This window comes from Rhipicephalus sanguineus, chromosome 11, assembly GCF_013339695.2.
Source record: "Rhipicephalus sanguineus isolate Rsan-2018 chromosome 11, BIME_Rsan_1.4, whole genome shotgun sequence".
Classification (NCBI taxonomy): Eukaryota; Metazoa; Arthropoda; class Arachnida; order Ixodida; family Ixodidae; genus Rhipicephalus; species Rhipicephalus sanguineus.
Window position 1 is genome coordinate 15,347,384 of NC_051186.1, and position 21,701 is coordinate 15,369,084.

The following is a 21,701-nucleotide window of genomic DNA, read 5'->3' on the forward strand; positions in this document are numbered from 1 at the left end:
ATCAGATTCATTGCCTCGCCCTTGCGGCGAAACAGTGCACAATAAACGCTCAGCTACCTTTGTGCATTCACTTCGTGGATTACCGATTCTGACGACGGAGGAATCCGCCATGTTTTTTCTCTTTCTTTCTTAATCACTGTCTTTAATTTTCTCTTTTGTGTCTATTTATGTCTATGTCTTCTTTGTTTCTCTTGAATTCTCCCACCATTGATATTTCCCCATCTAATTTATTGTATTTTTTTCTTCTCTTCGATAGACGTTACAAGGTCGATTCAAATAGGTCGCGAAGCTTCGGGCGATAAACGGTTCAAAACCTATTGCCAACGACACCAGCAAGGGGAGTTATGGGTGCTGCGATTGAAGCGCGACTATGTTTGGAGGGAACAAACACTAATAGCGAAAAACCAAGTTTTATTCAAACGTAAAGCAATCTTTATGTTTTACAAATTACATTTATTTCGTGAACAATATTATGTATGCGCAATGTGCCAAGAATGTAAGATAGTGTTTAATTATTACGAAAAACCTTTTTCTTAGCACCCCCTGTAGAGAGGCGCACGTCATTGTTATTCAATGCAGCCCTTGCGGGGCATGGAAAGGCGCGCTCGTAAACTCGTCTGCAACGACACGCCCCCTCACGTGTTCTGGTGTTTCGCACTTGCATGCGTTATGTGAATTATTGTGGTGAGAATTTGAGTTTTGGTGTTCGCGAAGTTGCGAGGTGCGTTTCATCGTTGGTGAACGTGTTGGCTGCGTTGTTCAACGGGCAACGGCACGACGCGGCTAACATTTCACGCCGAACGCTTTCCTCGGTACTCGCGGAAACGATGTGATGTTCCAAGGATGCAATAGCAACACGCGTATGCCTGGCGAGCCTTGTCTTCTAGATAAGACACCGGGGCAACGGTTCGGAGTAGTGTGCTTGGTGGATTTTCATGGATCAGTATTCCTGCTGCCCGGTTTCCTTCGTGAACACGCAGTGCCTACTTTATTTCCTGCTATCGGTGAGCAGATCGCTAAGTTATCTGTCGCGCTACAACTCGCATGTCTTGATACGTTGCACGTAAGGTAATTTATCGGAACCTAAGGCAAAACATAGTGCATGTAGTGTACGCACTTTTTGTACTTATTACGACATTTGTTGCGCATTGTGTAGGGTGTGATAAAATTGCGTTATTGTGACCATTGAATAAAACTGAAATATCATTATTTTGGCGTGACCAGGCGTCATTACTTCTCGTTAGAACTGAAGCACACATGCAATGCGCTCTTAAGTCCCCTGCGCATGCGCGAAGAACATCAGCAACGTTGCAAACATGAGAGGTACGCTGCTGTCTACTTTATTCACTCTATGGAACATGACAGGAACGCAGAATAAAAGCTCCAAAAATAAGGCTTCCTAGCAAAGCCAAGGCGAATTGAACGGCGGTACACTTAAACACCGCTGTTTAGTCACGGGTCGATATTAGTTTAGCTAGCGTTGGCTTCAAGCGCCCTCGCCAAGGGGTTGCCGGCTCGCCGTAGCACGAGCCCTTAGCGATAAGGGGCCTAAGAAAAATATTTTTTGAGGTCAAATTTCGCGCTAGTTACAAAATGACGTCACTTTTTACCGGATATTGCATCACATCCGCTTTATTTTTTGTTCCGCCGGAAGTGTTCCCTCCTCACACAGATGGCGCTAAGCCCCATGAGCAGCTGATGAGCCGCCATTTTCTGAACGTATGGGCTTCTATGGAAGCTTCGCTACGATTTACATTTACCTTGTGGGATCTGCGAATGTTTTTAAAAAAAATCTTCAACGCAAGCACAATGCTTGAACCTCGTCAAGGTATATTGCTGATTCATGACCGTTTAGAAGGATGACACGTTGGCGCCGTACGAAACGATGGCATTCGGTTGCGTCTGAGTATTGCCGGGCATTGCGGTTCATATATATTCCGCCCATGTTTCGTGTGCTTCTCAAACATTAGCACGCATTCCGGGCTTGGGCCTGCCCTTATGAAGGAAGTCTGAATCCGAAGGTCGTAATAGCGGCCTTTACCTAGAAATAAAAGGACGAAAAGTGAAGTTCTCACGATGTCCACGGTTCTTAAAAACTTACATGAACTTAAACTTACTATTTTATAAACTTATTCATATATATGTGTGTGTTTGTGCCCCACCAAGGTGGTCTAATGGTTATGGCGCTCGACTGCTGACCTGAAGGCCACGGAATCGAATCCCGACCACGGCGGCTGCATTTTTGATGGAGGCGAAAATGTTTTAGGCCTGTGTACCCCAGGTGGTCGAAATTTCCGGAGCCCTCCACTACGGCGTCTCTCATAATCATATCGTTGTTTTGGGACGTTAAACCCCAGCTATATATATATATAGCTTACTGTCCCAGCTTACTGTCCGTTGTCTACAAGCTATTCACAAAAGTAATTGCTAACAGAATTAATACGACATTAGAGTTTAATCAACCAAGGGACCAGGCAGGATTTCGTACAGGCTTCTCAACAATAGACCATATTCATACCATCAATCAGGTGATAGAGAAATGCGCGGAATACAACGAACCCCTATACATAGCCTTCATAGATTACGAGAAGGCATTTGATTCGGTGGAGACATCAGCAGTCATGCAAGCACTGCGGAATCAGGGCATCGACGAAGCCTATATAAACATAATGGAAGAAATCTACAGCGCATCCACAGCCACTATAGTCCTTCATAAAGAAAGCGACAGAATCCCAATAAAGAAGGGCGTACGACAGGGAGACACGATCTCCCCAATGCTATTCACCGCGTGTTTACAGGAGGTTTTCAGGGCCCTAGATTGGGAAGAATTAGGGATAAGAGTTAATGGAGAGTATCACAGTAACCTGCGCTTCGCTGATGACATTGCATTGATGAGTAACGCGGGAGACGAATTACAGCTCATGATTACTGAACTGGATACGGAAAGTAGAAGAGTAGGTCTGAAAATTAATATGCATAAAACTAAAGTAATGTGGAACAATCTTGGCAGAGAACAGCGCTTCGCGATAGGTGGCGAGACGCTGGAAGTTGTAAAGGAGTACGTCTACTTAGGACAGGTAGTAACCGCGGAGCCGAACCATGAGAGTGAAATAACTAGAAGAATAAGGATGGGATGGGGCTCATTCGGCAAGCATTATCAAATCATGAATGGTAGTCTACCACTATCTCTCAAGAGGAAGGTATATAACAGCTGCATCTTACCGGTACTTACCTACGGAGCAGAAACCTGGAGACTAACAAAGAGGGTTCAACTTAAATTGAGGACGACGCAGCGAGCGATGGAAAGGAAAATGATAGGTGTAACCTTAAGAGACAGGAAGAGAGCAGAGTGGGTCAGGGAACAAACAGGGATTAAGGATATCATAGTTGAAATTAAGAAGAAGAAATGGATATGGGCCGGCCACGTAGCACGTCGGCAGGATAACCGGTGGTCATTAAGGGTAACTGACTGGATTCCAAGAGAGGGCAAACGCGTGAGGGGAAGACAGAAAATTAGGTGGGTAGATGAGATTAAGAAGTTTGCAGGTATAACGTGGCAACAGAAAGCACAGGACCGGGTTGATTGGCGGAACATGGGAGAGGCCTTTGCCCTGCAGTGGGCGTAGACAGGCTGATGATGATGATGATGATGATGATATATATATATATATATATATATATATATATATATATATATATATATATATATATATATATCGCGTCCAATGGATTAAAAATGACGGCACAGTGTAACAATATATCCTCTGGCGAAGGCCAGTCCACCGGCCGTAGCTTTAGTTAATCAATTATCAGTTGTTTTTGTTTCTTCGATGCGCGTATCTTCATTTGCAAATATTTCTTCTGGGTCAGCGAGAATACTTCCGACTACATTTATTTATTATTTACTAATTATTTATTTAATTATTATTTATTTATTAATTAATTTATATCTTTGGAATTTCTGAGAAAAGTGATGACTAGATAAGCTATAACCAATGATTACTTCAGGGTAACAACACTGAGCTCCCATACACAAAAAAATAGTCGCACTTTTTCTGAAAAGGCAACGCATTCATAGCGACATAGATGTATTACACAACTGTACGAAGTAACGTTTCTACGCTGTGGGGTTCGCCGTCTACTCCAAAGAAATGGGCCGCTCGTCGACGTTGGGGTAACTCGAAAACCATTTATTAAGCAAGCTTTAAACCTGTTGAGACAACAAATGAAAATACATAAACGCAAACTTCCCCGAACACTTCCGTGCCGGTGCCGTTAACCTTGGCCCTGGCGGACCGCACGCCGCGCACAACGCGCACCTCAAGCAAGTTCGCCGACCATTCCCCTTTGGCCGCTCGCCGTGCCAGCTTATGAAGCATGTCTCGATCCGGGTGCAGCGCAGTGACATTCGCTGCTGGGTCTTATCACTTCTATCGCGGTCATGGGCGAGGGTGGTGATCGGGTTGTTATGAAGGGTTCCCCACAACGCTTACCGGGGGCACGTACCACAGCAATGATCCGCACACGATTACACATTTCCTATCACAACGGCAGCAACATGAAGGGCGCAGACGTGGCTTAGCTAACGCATCGCATTGCCTCTGCCGTCAAAGCGCCTCCAAAACCTTGATATCGCGTGACATCTGGCGTCAGTCTAACGGGAACACAACGCATACAATCCTTTATATGTAACTCCGCCTAGAAGCCACCACTTATTACATATAAGATAGGGCACACACGCCGCCTATGCGAAGAGCCGCGATGGAACGTAGTGAAAACTTCACGGCCGCGCTCACTAGAGGAGATGCACGCTTAACTGCACCCTTTCTTTCGGGGGTGCACGCACCAGAAATCCCAGGGCCCCCATTCCAATGTCCCGCACTCATGCATACTTCTTATCCTCCGCGCTGACATTCGTAATCATTACAGTGAAACCTCGGTGATACGATCACAGCTCATACGAAATTCCGGATGATACGAATTTTTCGTTGGTACCGGCCAAGGCCCATTGGCCTGCATTGTAATGGAGTACGGTTTTTGCGAATCGATTTTCACCCAGCGACGTTTGATACGAACGTACGCTCGCCCAGGTACGAAGAGGTGCTGTCCGCGCTGTCGCGGGAGACGCGCCAAGCACGTGCGAGCGCGGGAACGTAAGCGTGGGCATGCGCGCCGCCCCTCCATATCGTGAGAATCACGATTTAAGGAAAACACTTTTGTTACGGTCAGAATAAACCTTCAAGACGCGTCACGGCCTCCGAGATTGTGTGCGTGAATCTTTGAGGCTCTTATGTGCCTCCGTGTGCCTTCGCGTTTAGATCACAGATGACATTAACGGCATGCTTTTTTTTTCCTAACGCGTCGACGTGGGCTGCTTTCGTTGTGCTGTGTTTACACGTACCAGCCTCGTGCATCACACATCCTATGAAAGGTGGACGAGGACCGAAAGAAGGCGAGGACGGTCTTGGCGAAGGAGTCAGGCCTGACAACGTCAACACGCACGACCGCTGAGGTCGCACTTGTGCGGGCACGTCCATAAATCTCCCAAAAAACATCCCCAGCACCTCCGCGATACCAAAATCATAACACAGGACCGTGGTTCTCTAATTTTGTAGCCTTGATCCCTCGAGTCGAAGCGCTTCTTCTGTTACTTCCGCTGCAGTACTACGGTGTCATGCAAAAAAGCGTACTAAAATTTGGAAGGGGCTACTGCTGTCGTGGGTCACAACGCACCTGTTTCATTAATTGAATACGCGCGTACGGGCCGTATATTTACGAGTGCTGGTATGATTGCCGACATCTAAAGGGTTAACTGACAATCATTCAGGGTTCTTCCTGACGTTGCTGCGGCCCTGAAAAATAATAAATTATAATGTACGCCAGCTTTCTTTTGTCGCATGCTAATTTGCCATGCTTGCTGGTGATACTTATTTCGGGTGATACGAATATTTTTGGTGGTCCCGTGAGATTCGTATCACCGAGGTTTCACTGTATTAGCATACTCACTGTTGCTGTATCACACGCGGGAGGGCGGGTCCACCAGTTAGCTGTTGAGGCTCGTAAGCGTCATGTGGCTCATAGAGCGAAAAACTCGGGATCTGTCCCAAGTAAACGGCACCTAACTGTTCCTTCGCAGTGAAGCCATCTAACGCGCGCATCTCAACGGAACAGAGTGAAGCGAACAGTGCACTTGCTCTCGCGTTGGCGCAGCACCTGTTGCGTGAGTAGAATGAGGATGACCCAGCAACGCCACGTCCCCCCGCTCTCGAAAGCCTGTGTTATCCTCGCGCCACTTGTCCGCGCAAGTCTCATTTGCGTCCTAACTTCGTCTCCATAATCGCCATAGCGAAATTTAATGTATACATGGAAAACAAATGTGAACGGAAAAACGCAGGCGGTAGTGACTTTGCAACGCAAGATCATACGCCCATAAGCCGTTTGTCGTACCCACTAGCCTAAAGCAGCACCTCCCAAATAGCAGGACTGTTTACTGTTCTTCAGGAGCCGTGGGTGAGGAGGCTGACGCAATATCCTTGGCATTAGACACAACTGGAGTGGTGACTTGGCGGCCGCTCCGGAGATCCGCCATGCGTGAGTGCCTCACACCTTCCGTCAATATGTTAACGTGCGAACAGAAAGATTGTACGTGACTAGTGCGTAGTCAAATAGCATCATGTACTGATTGTATCCAGCTGAAACACACGATCAGCTTCTTCTTTGTTGGGTTAACGGCGCACCATTCGTTCGTTCACGCCTTGCTTCATTCAAAAACAGCTGACACACGCACTCGCGAAGCGTACAGCCCGCGGCTTAAATGTATGAGCGGAGGAAGGCAGCACAGCATCGCCCAGGAAGCACAGAAACAGCTTGGTTTCGATATATAACGTGCGCTTATAATGGTAGTGGTAAATCACATGGAGCTTTGTGCTGAATTGCAAGCTTGCGTGAGTTCTAGCACTCCGACTACAGTTCATTCTGGCCATCAAAGCCGCATATGTAAACATGTCGCCACGTGCTCAGTAAAAATGCGCATACGCGGATGATGCATAAAACGACACATTTAGTAAATACCTGTTATATCAGAGGAACGTGCGAAATAAATGAAAACTCGCGAACCCACCGTTTTGGAGTTTCACACTAATAACTGCACATCCAAAACGTCTATTGTAATAAACCATACACTCCTTGTGCTCCCTGCCTGAAATGGAAGGGGTGAAGAATAGAAGAATTGAAATTCTTGTCTGCGGTACTCACACATTTCTGTACATCAAGGTGAAAATTCTATAATGAAATGAAAAAAAAGCGGGCTGTTTGCATTAAGTCACGCTAAGGTTGGCACAGCGAAGCGCGGAGCCGTCGCCGCTCGCACTCCCTGTCGACCGACACGTCTAGCTTCGAGACGCGCGGCTTCTTCCTCTGGAGCACGCACTCTCTTAGAACGCCCCATGACTCCCTGGACACGATCGGGCGCAGCCACGCTATGCACTATAGGCTTTCTAAGCAACGTCGAGCGGCGCCACTGCTCTTATTGCAACTGGGGGCATCCACGGCCACAAGACTGCCGCCCCCACTCCCGCGCACGCGCGGAGCTCTCGGATTACAGCTGTGGTGCGTCACAATGTAACTATAACTGACTAACAGTGCTCTGGCCCGAATGAGTAGCGCATGCGCAAAAGTATCCTTGCCGCCGCCGCCGCCGCCGCTCGCAAATCCTGCGACAAACCGCTTTCGCGGGCATCGTTTACCCCCAATAACGCATAGCTCAGCCGCGCGAACGTCGCGCCCAAGCTTCAACTTGAGTTCTCAATAGAGCGGAGGTTGCACGCGATGTCTCCGTCAGTGGGCGTGGCTTAGCTGCAGCGCATGCGCGGCTTGGCCAGGTGGTGGGGTATCTGGTCGCCAGGCGGCGCGATGCTCGCTTTCTCTTTATTTCTATATTTTTTCCTCTCTCTCCATTTCTCTCTTTCTCTTTCGTTCATCTTATCTCTTTTCCTTTCTGCATTTCTTTCTCTCTATTTCTCTCTTTCTGATTCGCTCTGTGCTACACTTTACTCTCTTCCCTCCTTCTTTCCCTCCTGCTCATCATCAGATCTCTCCTCCCCATGCTCACTTTTCTTTCCTACCCCCATTGCTACACTATAGTATACAAGGCTATGCTATGCTCTCCTAGCGTGCCCAGGTAGTCGAGTGGTTAGGACGCTTGCCTTGGGATCGAGGGTTCGCGGGTTCGAATCCCGCCTCGTGAAGATTTCCTTTCCGGCGGGAATTTCTCTCTCTCTTGCTTTCTTTGTTACCTTTTTTTGTGTCACTGTTTCTGTATTTCTTTCTTTCTTTCTTTCTTTCTTTCTTTCTTCCCCTGTATTCGTTCTCTCACCCATCAGGGTTATTACAGGCCACGCTGCAGAGGTGAGTAGTGGGATTTGCCCAAATTCTGTGGCACATACCCGTTCATGATAATGATGGTTATCGGGTACGGCCACGCATTTTACGCCGAGCTAGAACAGCTTCGCTATTAAAAAATACAATCAGCACCCATCTGCTACCGGGGCAGTGGGGGAAAGCCAAGCTCGACGTGTTCTTGCGTGAAAAATTTAATTTTCCATCTCCTATTGGGACAGCGATTATATGGGCACTGTCGTCTCGGTGGGTTTTTGCCTCGGCGTGTATATATATATATATATATATATATATATATATATATATAATATATATATATATATATATATATATAGAACACACAAAGGAGTACACCCTCTACCACACAAATGGCGAGCTATATATATGAACCATTTACCGTTAGTGGTGGGCACTGAAGTGCTTCAGCGTGGCTGATGCTTATTCACTATCACCCGCCAGATGGAGCAAAGGGCCAAAGTGCGGGCTTTCAAGGGCTGCGCGCGTCCGGTCCTCTTGCTTGAACTACATGGTATGGCCAACCGTGCTCGCGCGCTTATGTGTTGGGATGGGCTCAACAGACGGCTCGTAGCTTCTTACGTGTTGTGCTTTCATCGCAAAGTTTGCGCTGAAGCTATAGACTAGACGAAGAACACTTCGCTCGCTGCAGCGGGCATGTTTGCTAAATCAGTCAGCTGCTATAGCTTCAACTGGTACAGCGCAACGCGGAAAATAAAGGAACGGTCGAGACGGGCAAAGGAGAGGGGACACAGCCCTGGGGAGCGAAAGCATAGCGCTCTGCCCTTTCGTTCGGCCGGTTCCAGCGTTTCTTCATTTTCTGCGATGCACTGTACTAGTTCGAATACGACAAGTGAACTCGCCCCGTCATCAACACTTGTCAAGCTCCTACAGTTTCTTCGTATTACATTACAATTTGTTGCTATAGTATTCATTGCTTCGCCATTGCGGCAAAACTGTCATTTTTTCTTGATCACTAATAAATTACATGGACATTCACACATTTATTGATTCACTGAATTAAACGGAAATAGGAGCACGAAAAGAAAGCCAAAGCAATATAAATGTCAGCACTTTCAAGCAGGCTGAAAAATTACGCCTCTGCAAAATAAAGAAACGATAACTTGCCAGTATCTTCCCACACAGAATGAAGAACTTGAAGAAATGCAGCCGACAGTTTCCATGGTACGTTCGCTGCGTCTGACTGGTAAGGCTGACGAGTGCTGGCTCTTACATCTATACACCAACACAGTATTGTGCCCGGCGATACTTAAGCATTTCAATCAGGCCTTCTCCGGGGAATGCCCGCACTGTGATCATCCGCTTGCGGATACTTTCCAGATGGTGTAGGCATGCCCATCTAATCCGGGGTTCCCCCCAATCACCCCCCTCCCCGAGGAAGCTGGGAGGCTTCCCTGCTCGGCTGCTCGGCCTTGGAGGGCCAAGGAGCCCTCGTGGCCAGGGCGCGTGCTGCCGTGGAAGCCACATGGGTCCCAGAATAGGGACTCCTCCTAGAGTTTGTACAGGGTCGGCCCTTAAGGCCTATCACTCGTACATAGTCCAAATAAATGTTTTGCACCACCGCCAACGCTGCGATGAATGCATGAATGTCGCTATTGGAAACTTGAACTTTGATTTGCTGCATTATGTACAGCGTGAGTGAAAACAGAATTCGCATTTGTGAAAAGAGCGGCGCGAGGGGAAATAAATTTAGTGTAAATTACTTATACATGCTTCTACCATATCGATATGAACGTACGCATTATTTCAGTTTCAACAGTTTACTAGATATCTGCCATGGGGTTTGTTGACTGGCTAGCCTTGAGTTAGTGTGCGCTGCTGTTCCTTTGGTGTGGACATACTTGACTCCTCGCTAGGCACTGTTGGCGAAAGGCGCATGCCTTTGTGTACGTGTCATCTGAGCTTAGGCGCGTTTGGTACCTTTAATAGTGCTTGAGCATCGGGCCTTTGGGCCCTCCTCTGCAGCACGTACAGGCCGAAACCTCTTTGAGGCGCGCGCCACATTACCATCCATCATACGAGCCACAGAATGACACAGAATGACGTATAAAAGTCGGCAAGACGGTGGCTCGGATGGAGGCTGCCCATGAGAAGAAGGCAGGTGATGCGACGCCGGTGGCTGTTGGATTCTGGGTTTCACAAGAGATGTGCATGGTGACGCGTCGCACGGAGCGTTTTCTCCTTGACAGGCGGCGGAGCGAGGGCAACCGAAGTATGGAGCGTCTATCAAAGCGAGTTTTTTTGTTTGTTTCCTGTTGGTAGCATTCGCTTGTTTGTTTGCCCTTCACGTCTATTTACCATGTCCTACGTTGCTCTTGCTTCGGTTGGTTTTACAGCGAAAGCTGTTATGAGATCATTTCACCGGCCGTGTTTGGCGCCGTAGTTGTCCGCCGCCGCCGCCGCCACAGGTGCCCGTAACCAGTATCGCTCGAAATAAGAAAAAAAACGAAATAAGAAAAAAATGCCAGGATGGAACGAGGTTCGAGCCTGGGCCCTCTGCGTGGGAGCCCAGCATTCAACCTCTGAGCCATGCCGGTGCTTGAAACTGCTTTGCAAAAAGGTCCCATACAGGCTTCATGTCGGGAAGGAACCACATTAGCATATGCAATATAGCGTGGTAGAAGAGTAAAATAAGCACCAAGCGTCGCACAACGCGAATTCTGTAACCAGGCGTCACACAATGCGAATTGTTGAGTAGGTTGTTGATTGCTTCTAACCCATTACAAAAGACTCTGCCATAATTCTTCATCGTCATCAGGCACAGCATCAACAAAGTGTGCAAAATGCCTGACATGGGTTTAGCAGGTACCAACGCTCTCCGTAGAATGACGAAAAATGGCACAGTGCCTGCTGCCCTACTTCTCAAAAACTACAATGATTTATAGCGTAGTGGGTTCCTCGCAAGTGCACTTGAATTGGTTGCCAAGGAAGCCCATAAGCGCATGATCCACTTCCTCGGGGTCTCAGTAAAATTACACTGATTTATAGCGTAGTGGGTTCCTCGCAAATGCACTTGTATTGGTTGCCAAGGAAGCCCATAAGCGCATGATCCATTTCCTCGGGGTCTCAGTAAAGTTCTTCGCGACTACCCCCCCCCCCCGCCCCGTCTCTCTCCCACGTCAACGTATGTTATACAGCATGACGGGAGAGGGAAATAGCGATCGGGCGTCACCCAATGCAAAAAACATAACTGGTGGGCCGTTTAAAGATTCCAACCCATTACAAAGTGCTGAGCCATAATTCTTCATCGTCATCAGTCGTCGCGTCAGCAAAGTGCACATAATGCCTTACAGACGTGTAGCTGGTGCCTCGCTTCTCCGCAGAATGACGAATAATGGCTTAGTAGGTGCTTCCTAAGTTCGCAAAAATTGTGATTTATGGCGTAGTGGGTACCTTTCTAGTGTACTTGTATTGTAGCCCTAAGAGAGCTTAACGGGCTCTAGAAACGCCGCTCTTCCATCTTTCGCTGTGACTGTGCTGCGGTTTCAGCGCAGGCCTGGCATTTTTTTTTTTTTTGAATATTGTGGAACACGCTGTATTTGCGTTAGTATGTCGGCTTCTGTTGTTGACTGAGAGAGACAAGTGGCTTACTTTCAAAACCCAAGTGCACGCCCGCGACCTCTTGCGCGAAGTTTCACTGGCGTTCCCCAAGATAGTGAGTGAAGGAACGAAATGGTTGCGACGGCGGTTGTTCGGATTAGAAATTAAAACGGCACTTGTTTCTTGCGTTGCTGGCTACGTTGTACCGGTTGCGGCTTACGGACACCCCTAAGTGAAGGCTGAGGCCCTCAAACTATTAATACTAGGGGTGTGCGAATATCAATTTTTTCGAATACGAATCGAATACGAATATCCACCTTCGAATATCGAATCGAATATCGAATATCAAAGAAAAAATGCCTCCACAGTAACAATATTTTATTTACCATGTAGCTATTTGAAAAAAAAAAATAACATTAACAGCCTGACTGGCAACACAACATACACTGCTATCTCCAGAACACAATGTCCAGGCTAGCACAATGCACATCACAACACAAGCAAATATCACGGCACAATGAAAGTAATGACTAGATGCTATCATGAAGAAATATTAGTTGCTCCACATGATCAGGCAGAAGGCGCTCCCTTCTAACGGAGCCAACCCCCCCCCCCCCTGCCACTGAAAAGGCACGCTCGCTTGGAACAGAATTGGCTGGTATAGGGACGTACATGGGCAAAGCTTTGCCAGACTGGAGTATCTGAAGGTGCCTACAGTCCGCCACCAGTCACATTGGACACTGTCTTTCTTCAGAATTGCTCCCGCATAGTGAACGAGTGGTAGTGCGGCACGTTACGGGGCCGCATAATATTGAAAATGTATGGTTACATGATCGCCAACAGCGCTGCACGTCGGAGATGCACCAGCAATAAATCATACGTATTGGGGTGCTCGTCGCAGGCAGATATCGTGCCTCCGCGTACTTACAATGTTTATCGCTCCTCTCGGCAACGTTTTTAGCTATACGAACGCAGCAGAAATGTGGAAGACGAGTTATTTTATTCTAAAAAGAGACAGGGCGTGCAAACACGGACACAAAATGATGATTGAAGCATGGCATATCGAGAATAGTGGTAGCGCATGCGTGAGCCAACCGTCGATTAACTTGCATAAAGATGAACTCAAATGCCTTAACAGTTATCTTCTACGTAGACCGCCACGCGTGCCGGATTGATAGGTTCGCCGGTTGCATGGGCATGCGCAGATAAGTTTTCGTGCCTTCTTTCTTTTCAGCCGTTGTGCGTCTCTTCAGTTGTTAGTCGGCGTTTGTGGTGTCCTGATCTCTTTCTTGTGTCCGTGTTTGCACGCCCTGTCTCTTTTTAGAATGAATACGTACCAACTAGCTCAACTCTCTGTTATTCTAAGAGTTATTTTATGCATGATAACCGAATCGCATATTCGAATTTTTCGAAAATTCGAAGTTATCGAATATTCGAAACAATTCGAATACACGATTTTCGAATCGAATACGAATATTTCGAATGTAATATTCGACGAATATTTGAAACTCTCGAATATTCGCACACCCCTAATTAATACCGTTTGGAAGTTCGACATAACTTTGCGGATCCTCAATGCGGACCTGGTGAAACAAGTTTTCAGAGAAGTGCTTCTCTTGCAGAGGATGTGCAGCATTAGCAGCGTCACGAAGCTGGTATTCGCGTGTTTGACGTCCTATAGGTGGAGCCACGCGTCTTACAACATGGTGTCCACCCAACTTGATTATCACGGCTAGCCGTGCTTCTGCAGTTAGCTGAAAACTCGCAGCCACTGTCGCTTCTTTTCTTTCTTTCTTTCTTTCTTTCTTTCTTTCTTTCTTTCTTTCTTTCTTTCTTTCTTTCTTTCTTTCTTTCTTTCTTTCTTTCCTTCTTTCTTTCTTTCTTTCTTTCTTTCTTTCTTTTCTTTCTGTGTTTTTTTATGCTGTACCTGCCACCTCCTGACACGATGACAGCACTGAACCCCTTATCTACCGTGGCTGTCTTCTCCTATGTCGGCGACAGGAAGCGGCGCCTATAAGAAGGCGAAACTGTTGGCAGTGCCCGATTTGAAATTGCGGTGCAATTATTTACACGCCGCTTAAACCGACCCATCATTATAAGACGGCGTCACAGAATGGCGAGAACAATGATCATGCTCCAGAAACGCCGCTCGCGAGAAATGACGTCCGCTGGCGGCGGTAATCGAGATGGTGCTTCCCCTTCGGGACGCATGCATCGTCTCTGTTCACGCAGCGCAAAAATTTTGACACATCAGAAGAGAAGGGACGAGGACGGGCGCTATCACAAGGAAAACACATAAAAGATTTTTGCGCCACGTGAACATAGATTACGCAGCACCAACAAGTCAAACTTCACACTACTGCAAAGGCATGTCGACCTATGGAACACGCGATAGACCCCTGGAGTGGCATTACCTTGATTAGCGACAAGCATACATTCTTTTCGCTGGGTATCAAACTTTGCGATGAAGCACATGTGAAACCTGTAAGTAAATAAAAGAAGTGTTCAGTGCGTTGTTAATTTTGAGCCTGTGCGAAATATGTGCATTACTTATCCGCCGCTATTATGTATAGCCGATGGAAGAAGAGTGATGCCTTGGTCGCAAACTGTGCTTTGTCCACTTTACATATAACGTTCGTACTCTCACTTGTGTTATATGTCCAGATGTTCTCTGTCGTATCTACGAACTGAAATGAGCGTAAACAGGAAATCAGTCACTGCTATTTTAAACAGGATTCGTACTCTAAACACCACCTTGCTGTGATGGCAATTCATCAGTGTATTGGGCAGAGGATACACTAGTCAAAATCGTTTACCATAAAAAAGTAGCTGAAATAGGCGGGGGACCCATTCAAAGAAATCTTCAGGTGTCAATCGTCACATTAAATTAGAAGTCTTAAAAAACTTGTCTGTACTTCGAAAACTTGTCTACCTGGGCATCTAAACAGCGTAAGCTAACAAGAACTTTGCTGTGCATGCGTGCCATAACAAAACGCTGACCGCAGATGTCTAAGTTAGACCTGTCATATTGCCAAGAATGTGGCTCTACGTAGCCTCTGACACATAGCCGAACATCGTAGTCAAATCGGTCAATGGCTTTATAAACGTCACGTCGATTACACAGATTATAATTTTCGAAAAGGAAAAACACATTCATATGATTTCATGGGTTCACAGGAGGTTCGCTCCCGCAGCAAACTGAACATCTTGGCGCACCACAGTAAATAATTATGAATAGCGCTAGATTGTGAGAAGGAGTAAATAAAGAAAGAACACTAGCGCTCTGCTTATGTTCCTGCCTTCTCAGGTTCTTGCGCTGATTGTCACCCTTCTAATTGAAGAACGTGCGACAAAAAGACTGCTGGCAAAAACAGTGCTCTGCATAGAGTCCAAGCTAACCCGGCTCAAGAATTTAAAAGTACACGTGCTGAGGTACAACGATGCCACGCACCGTGTTTTATTGGCCTGCGTGGTCAACGAATGAATATTTTGGGAAGCCCTAATCTTCAAATTCCGAAACACGTTGCTTAAATCACTAATTATGCACTTTGTAGCGAAGAAGAGGAGAAGACGACGGAGCAAACAAGCCAGAGTGTTAAGGCGAAAGCCGTATTTATTTATTTATTTATTTATTTATTTATTTATTTATTTATTTATTTGTCTGGTACATACTGCAGGCCTACATGGGCCCAGGCAGAAGAGGTAAAATTACAAGAGAAAAGAAAGAATTCCGAAAGGCGAAAAATAAACAAACACTAACATCTCAGTTGCAAAGTTAATGTATAAAAAATTGATCAGGCCAATCGAGTCGACTGATTTAATCAATGATAATGGTACTGCGCACCATTCGTCAATGGTACGAGGAAAAACAGAAAATTTGAACGTGTTCTTGTTTGATATGGAGCTAAGGATGCAGGGTGAAAATGCCTGGTTAGTCTTCATTCCAAAAAGATAGGCCGTGCAAACACGGACAAAAGAAAAGTGAGGAAACCACAAACGCCGACCTACAACTCTTAGTCTTGTTGTGAACAGGCGTAGATATGGAACAGCAAGGAAAGAGAGTTTGTTATTTTAGATGCGAAAGCATCTTATGCTCCGGGCTGTGTCCGTTCTGCGGCGTCAGCATCTCCCACCTCCTCGTGCGAGCGCGCGAAGGTGGGAGGAGGTGGCGTGAGTACTGCCTCCGCTTCGTTTCTCCTCTCCCGTTTCTCTCTCTTCGCCACAGCTGTGCGCTCGTGTTTAATGCGGCGCGCGCTCGCTCTCGTTGCACTCTCCTTGGCAACGGCGCTATGGACGCTCGCGAAGCTGAACGTAAACGGCAACGCCGGCAAGCGTTGCACTCTCCTTCGTAACGGCGCTATGGACCCTCGCGAAGCTGAAGGGAAACGGCAACGCCGGCAGGCGAATCTCGAAGCTGCGAGGCTGCGAAAGCGCGCGTTCGCTGTGCTTCCGTCATTCTCTCTCTGTGCAACGGTGTGTGAAACGCCATGTACAACGTCAACGTCGGCGCTAGTTGCAGCGGCAGCGCCACCGCCGCGGAGCAGTAGAAGGCTCAGGAAGCCGAACGTAAACGTCAGCGTCGGCAACCGGTAATTCAAACTCCTCGCCAACCACGGTCTCATAAGTCACATAAGAGAAATGAAAACTTGAAGCGCACCCCCGCGATGCCTTCGCATCCCACCATGGTTGCCCGTAGAGGGAGAAGATGTGTAATTTTCTTAGGAGCAAAAGAAACTTAAGCCTTAGTATTTTTCGTCGTAATTTTAAAGTTTGTATTCCACGAGTATGCATGATGGCTGTTGGTGAGTGGATGTTAGGGAATTTAGAAAAAATAAATCTGGCAGCGTTGAGCTGAACCCTTTGAAGCGCATTATTCTTATGGCTAGTGTGGAGATCTCAGACGGTGCATGAGTATTCAAATTTATGCCTAAGGAGTTCTTTATACTCCTGAAGTTTAGTTTCTGAGGGCGCCTGCTTTAGTTCGTGTACAAAGTTTGCGAAAAGAAGAAGCACATATGTTAGCGATATGAGAAGATATGTCTGATGAGCCAAGATGTTTTCGAGATTTCATGACACCTGACGATACATAGCGAGAACGTGTCGGCGGCGTCGGCAGCGACGTGAGGGATACGAAAAAACAAATGAAATTCGGTCAAAAGTCACGGGATAGTCAAGTGATTCTGTGTGTGCCATCGGTGTATCAAAATCATATGGACTCAGTATAACAATACGGCTCTATGACGTCACAGATCGCCAGTTTTTGCGACATCATCATGACGTCACGACAAGTCGTCACATATGACGCCATCGAACGACACCGTCGCTTGGTCAAAGATGGGTGTGAGGTGCGGAATGTTTCCAGTGGATCAGATGCCGAAGGCAGTGCAAATCCACTCTAAGCGCAGCAAGCTTTCATGCGGAGAGGTATGTTCAATAAAATAGACTCAGGCGAAAAGGGAAGGAGAAAAACATCACAGTGTCGATTAAGGGCTAAGGAATGAATGCGATAGCAACAGATTGTAATGCTATACGAAGTAAGGCTAGCAGCTAACCCTTTTGGATAGGATCTCGCGTAACTCAATAAAACGCTGCTTTAGGAGAATACGGCCACTCCAGGGCCCGACGTGGGTTTCGTGCTGCCAATTCTCTAAACGCGAACTAACCGGTGAGAGCACAGCAAGTTTATGAGCCGTCTCCTAATACTTGTCGAGATAGCGCGCGAGCCAGCGACCGTGCCCTTGGAGCGTTGCAGCCCCCTACCCCCTCCACTCCCTCGGCGTCCCTTGATGCTCCTTACGAAAGACGCACGTAGCGTTTCCTCTCTGCTTCATGAGCAATCAACGGCAGGCCACGCACGTGGGATGATTATTGCATGCGTCTTCTGTGCGACGGGGACGGCCGGCTCATTTCATCTCCGCCTCAGCAGCTCCAGCGCTCGCAAGCTTTTGCTCGCGGGTACAATACACGTCGCGGGGCATTATGTTATCAATTCGGACTTTGCACGAAAAATGACGGCGATGGCGTTGGCAAAATCCCGCCGATTTAGTCCATATAATTGCTATCGGAATAATAAGAAGACGCCTTTTGCCATCCAGTTGTCTTAGGCAAATAGATAAAGGACCGCGTCACGTTTCTGTAGCCACACGACACGAGCCTAGGTCTTGCCCCGATGTTGGCGGCTTTACACTCGGCGTTCTTTGACGATCGCCCTTGATGTTCCGAGTCGTGCACGTGTCAGTAAATCACGTAGCACTTGGTGAAGCTGCAAGGTATCACTAGCAGCCACTTACGGCTATCAATCGAGTAGCGAAATGAGAACCTTCACAATAGAGATTTCTCGAGTTGTGAAGCTGATGGATCACTCGGGAAGCCAAAGTGTTGCACACATGCTTGCGTAGCTCTGACTGCGCTTCAGCTAAGTCAGTGGCGACAAAGAAGTTGAAGAAGCTTCAGTGTCACCGCTGACTTCGTCAGCTTCAGTGATGACTAGTTTCTTCGGATTTTGTGAAGAAGCAATTTCTGCGCTAAAAAAATGTGGGCAGATTGCATCAAGTCACGCAAAGCTTGGCACGGCGAAGCAAGGACCCGTCACCGCTCGTACTCCCCGTCGACCAGCGCGTCTAGCTTCTAGACTCGCGGCTTCCTCCTCGGGAGTACGTAGCCAGGCTGTGCACTATAGAGCGGAAGTTGCGCGCCATGTCTCCGTCGGTGGGCGTGGCTGAGCTACTGCGCATGCGCGGCTTTTTCAGACGGTGCTGTATCCCGTCGCTAGATGGCGCGATCCTTGCTTCCACTTTCATTCTATCTTATTTTCTCTTTCTACTCCTTTTCCTCTCTTTCGTTGATCTTCTCTCTGTCTCTCTGCATTTCTTTTTCGGTATTACTGTTTCTCATTCTTTCTGTGCAACGCTTTACTCTCTCCCCTCCTCCTCACCCTCACATCTCTCCTCCTTACGCTCATTTCCCTTTCCCACCGCACTTGCTATACTATGCTATACAAGGTTATGCTATACTCGGCTAGCGCTCTTGGATAGCCGAGTGGTTCGGACGCTCGCCTTCGCATCGCGGGTACGCGGCTTCGAATTCAGCCTCGTGAAAACTTTTTTCCGCAGGAATTTTTCTACTCTCTGTCTCTCTCTATATCTGTACTTGTTCTCAGGTAGCCGCACATGCCCGTCATGATGATGATAGTGTTCTGCGATCGACTCGCAAGGAACGATTTGCTAAACAGCTTCGCTATTAAAAAGTTCGTAGTATGGAACACCAACTAGCTTGACCCAACGACCTGCTCTGACGGAGAAGGTGTGTGAGATGCAAGCCGCGAGCGGGACAGTGCATCGCCGCCCGTGTGCTTCAGATTGCATCGGAACGCTACATAGTAAATGCAGTGTTCTTGAAGGCGAAGCTCCCAATGACCGAGGTGTTCTAATCAATCTTTTAGCGATGAGAGCCAACATAGGTGCATTGGCCCGGGACAACTTAGAAAGGGCAGCCATAAACGTACGTTCGTTCAAAATCTAGACAAAGCCGATGTTTTGGCGGAGCACTCTTTCTCAGCGACAGAACAATTAAACTCGGCTGGCTTGAGAGTTCGACTTGCGTAAGAAGCCGCGTATTTTTCGTATCCTGGTTTTGCCTGAGCGGATACTGCACCAAGGCTGATATCCATGGCTCCAGTGTGGATAATCGTAGGGGCATTAGGTTCAATGTGACCAAGTTAAAAGGAAGATGTTTTATGGTGTACGTATCCTCATTCGATCTCGCCCTTTTTTTTCACGTTCCATTCTCTCGTCACTATACTACGCATTTGTTCATTTGCATATCAACTACTGAATATTTACATGGGATAAAACTTGCAATATTCGCTTTGCAGCGTTACAAACTGATCAAAACAAAGTAATTATAATACTAAGTTCTAGCTCATATGACACCAATTCCAAACAATTATTCTACACCTATATAGTACTTTAGAGCTCACGATATAGTTGAATTCAATCTAACCATCTGGTTAGTTAATTATACAGTAGAACCCCGCTGGACCGTAAAAAAAGAACATAAGAGCCCAGAAACGGGAAAAAAAATGAAAAATTAGTGGTGATAAGCACACAACTTCATCTCAAACCTTTCACTTGAAGAAATCGTGCAGCGTCGCCCGACCCATTTTCTCACGCCCGATCAGTACAGGACGTCTCTCAAGCACCTGCAGTGCCATGCGGCTTTTGGCGTCGTCACTAGGCGCAAACATACGCAACAAGTCCCGTGCCATGACGGCTGATGAAGCCGTTGGCTCCGGCAACTGCTTTGGCACCTGCTCTACCTTCTCAATTTCGTCTTCACTGACGCACGCATCGGTATTCTCGGCCAGGACATCATCGACGAACAAAATCGCGCGGATGGCGCAAACAGGATGACTCCACGTAAACAGGACGACTTCGGGCAACAAAAAATAATCTCGAAGTTCGTACCTTTGTTGAATGCATCAAGCCAAACGCGTCGTAGGCGCCCTGTTTAGATAAAAATGTAGATCTCGAAGGCTGTGTTTCTGGTGGCGGGGCTTGAAAATGCATGATAGATGTTGCCCTCTGGCGGCCAATTCTATTGTCAAACCACCACGTGAAAATCCATCACGTGAAAAGCTGGCATGGCCGCCTGGGCCGCCTCGAAAGCCGGTTCGCAACGTGCAAGGCCGGAATGGTCCCACAGCTGCGTCGTAATAGTGGGCTTCCCAGTGCATTGCATCCAATGGGATATATGCCTGGGGCCGGCCGAAGACGACGTAACAGCCCGGAAAATGCATCACTCGGGAACGCAATGGTCGATTTATACTGTATCAGTAATGAATTCCCCATTACCATCATCCCGTCTTCTTCCCTTCTTAACTCTAACAATACTAGATTTGCTTTTCACACACACAAAAAAAAAATCTTCATCTTGCCAAAAATCCGCACTAACTCCGGTAATGAAATCGCTCATTTTAGCGTATTTTTCATATAGAATTCACTGCCATCCGTCTTAAAATCAATGATACTAAGCTCATTTGCGAAAGAATTAAGAAATTTCCTCAATGACTGATATAACATTACATAAGATTTCTTTTACATAACTGCTAAAGTAAACTCACATTTTTATATAGTCTAGTATGCAAATCTTCTCTTTTAGCTATTGGTGAATACATCACGTGTTTCCATGTTTTTATATTATGTGTCTGAACTGTGCATGCTCACTTATCTCAAGATGGAAATCGTCATTTTCCTCCCTTCCAGTCGATGCTATACTACGTCCAATTTTCTTTAATGTTTACCGTGTACAGGAGGTCCCAACTTAGTATCTGACTCTGGGACCTCCTCCTGTGTTCTGATTTTAGATTTTGCTAAAGCCTTTGACTGCGTGCCACACTCACGTTTATTCTCGAAATTATCAGCTCTCTGTCTGGATTCTTTACCATTAGGATGGCTTCGTAAGTTTCTTTCTTTCCGTCAGCAGTTTACATAATCAAAATTTTTACCTCCTCTCTCTGGGACGTAACATCAGGTGTGCCTCAGGGCAGTGTCCTTGGTCCTTTATTGTTCCTAATATACACTAACGATTTACCCACATACATATCTTCTAACCTTCACGCATATCACGCCGCTTGCATAATCAATATAGCATTAAAAGGCATAAGTGGACGAACTAACGCTTTCAATTCATAAGCACTTGCCCGAGCCATTGTTCTATGGAATGATCTT

General features: G+C 46.9%; 1 long non-coding RNA gene across 1 annotated transcript; it reads right to left on the reverse strand.

Moving 5' to 3' along the window:
* Window positions 1–1,980: 1,980 nt before the first annotated feature.
* LOC119374307 (uncharacterized) lies at window positions 1,981–14,696 on the reverse strand. The gene is made up of 4 exons (XR_005180133.2): window positions 14,524–14,696; window positions 14,388–14,455; window positions 7,121–7,198; window positions 1,981–2,041 (listed from the first exon to the last, which is right to left on the reverse strand). It is a non-coding gene; the product is annotated as an uncharacterized LOC119374307 (long non-coding RNA).
* Between the last annotated feature and the right edge of the window lie 7,005 nt (window positions 14,697–21,701).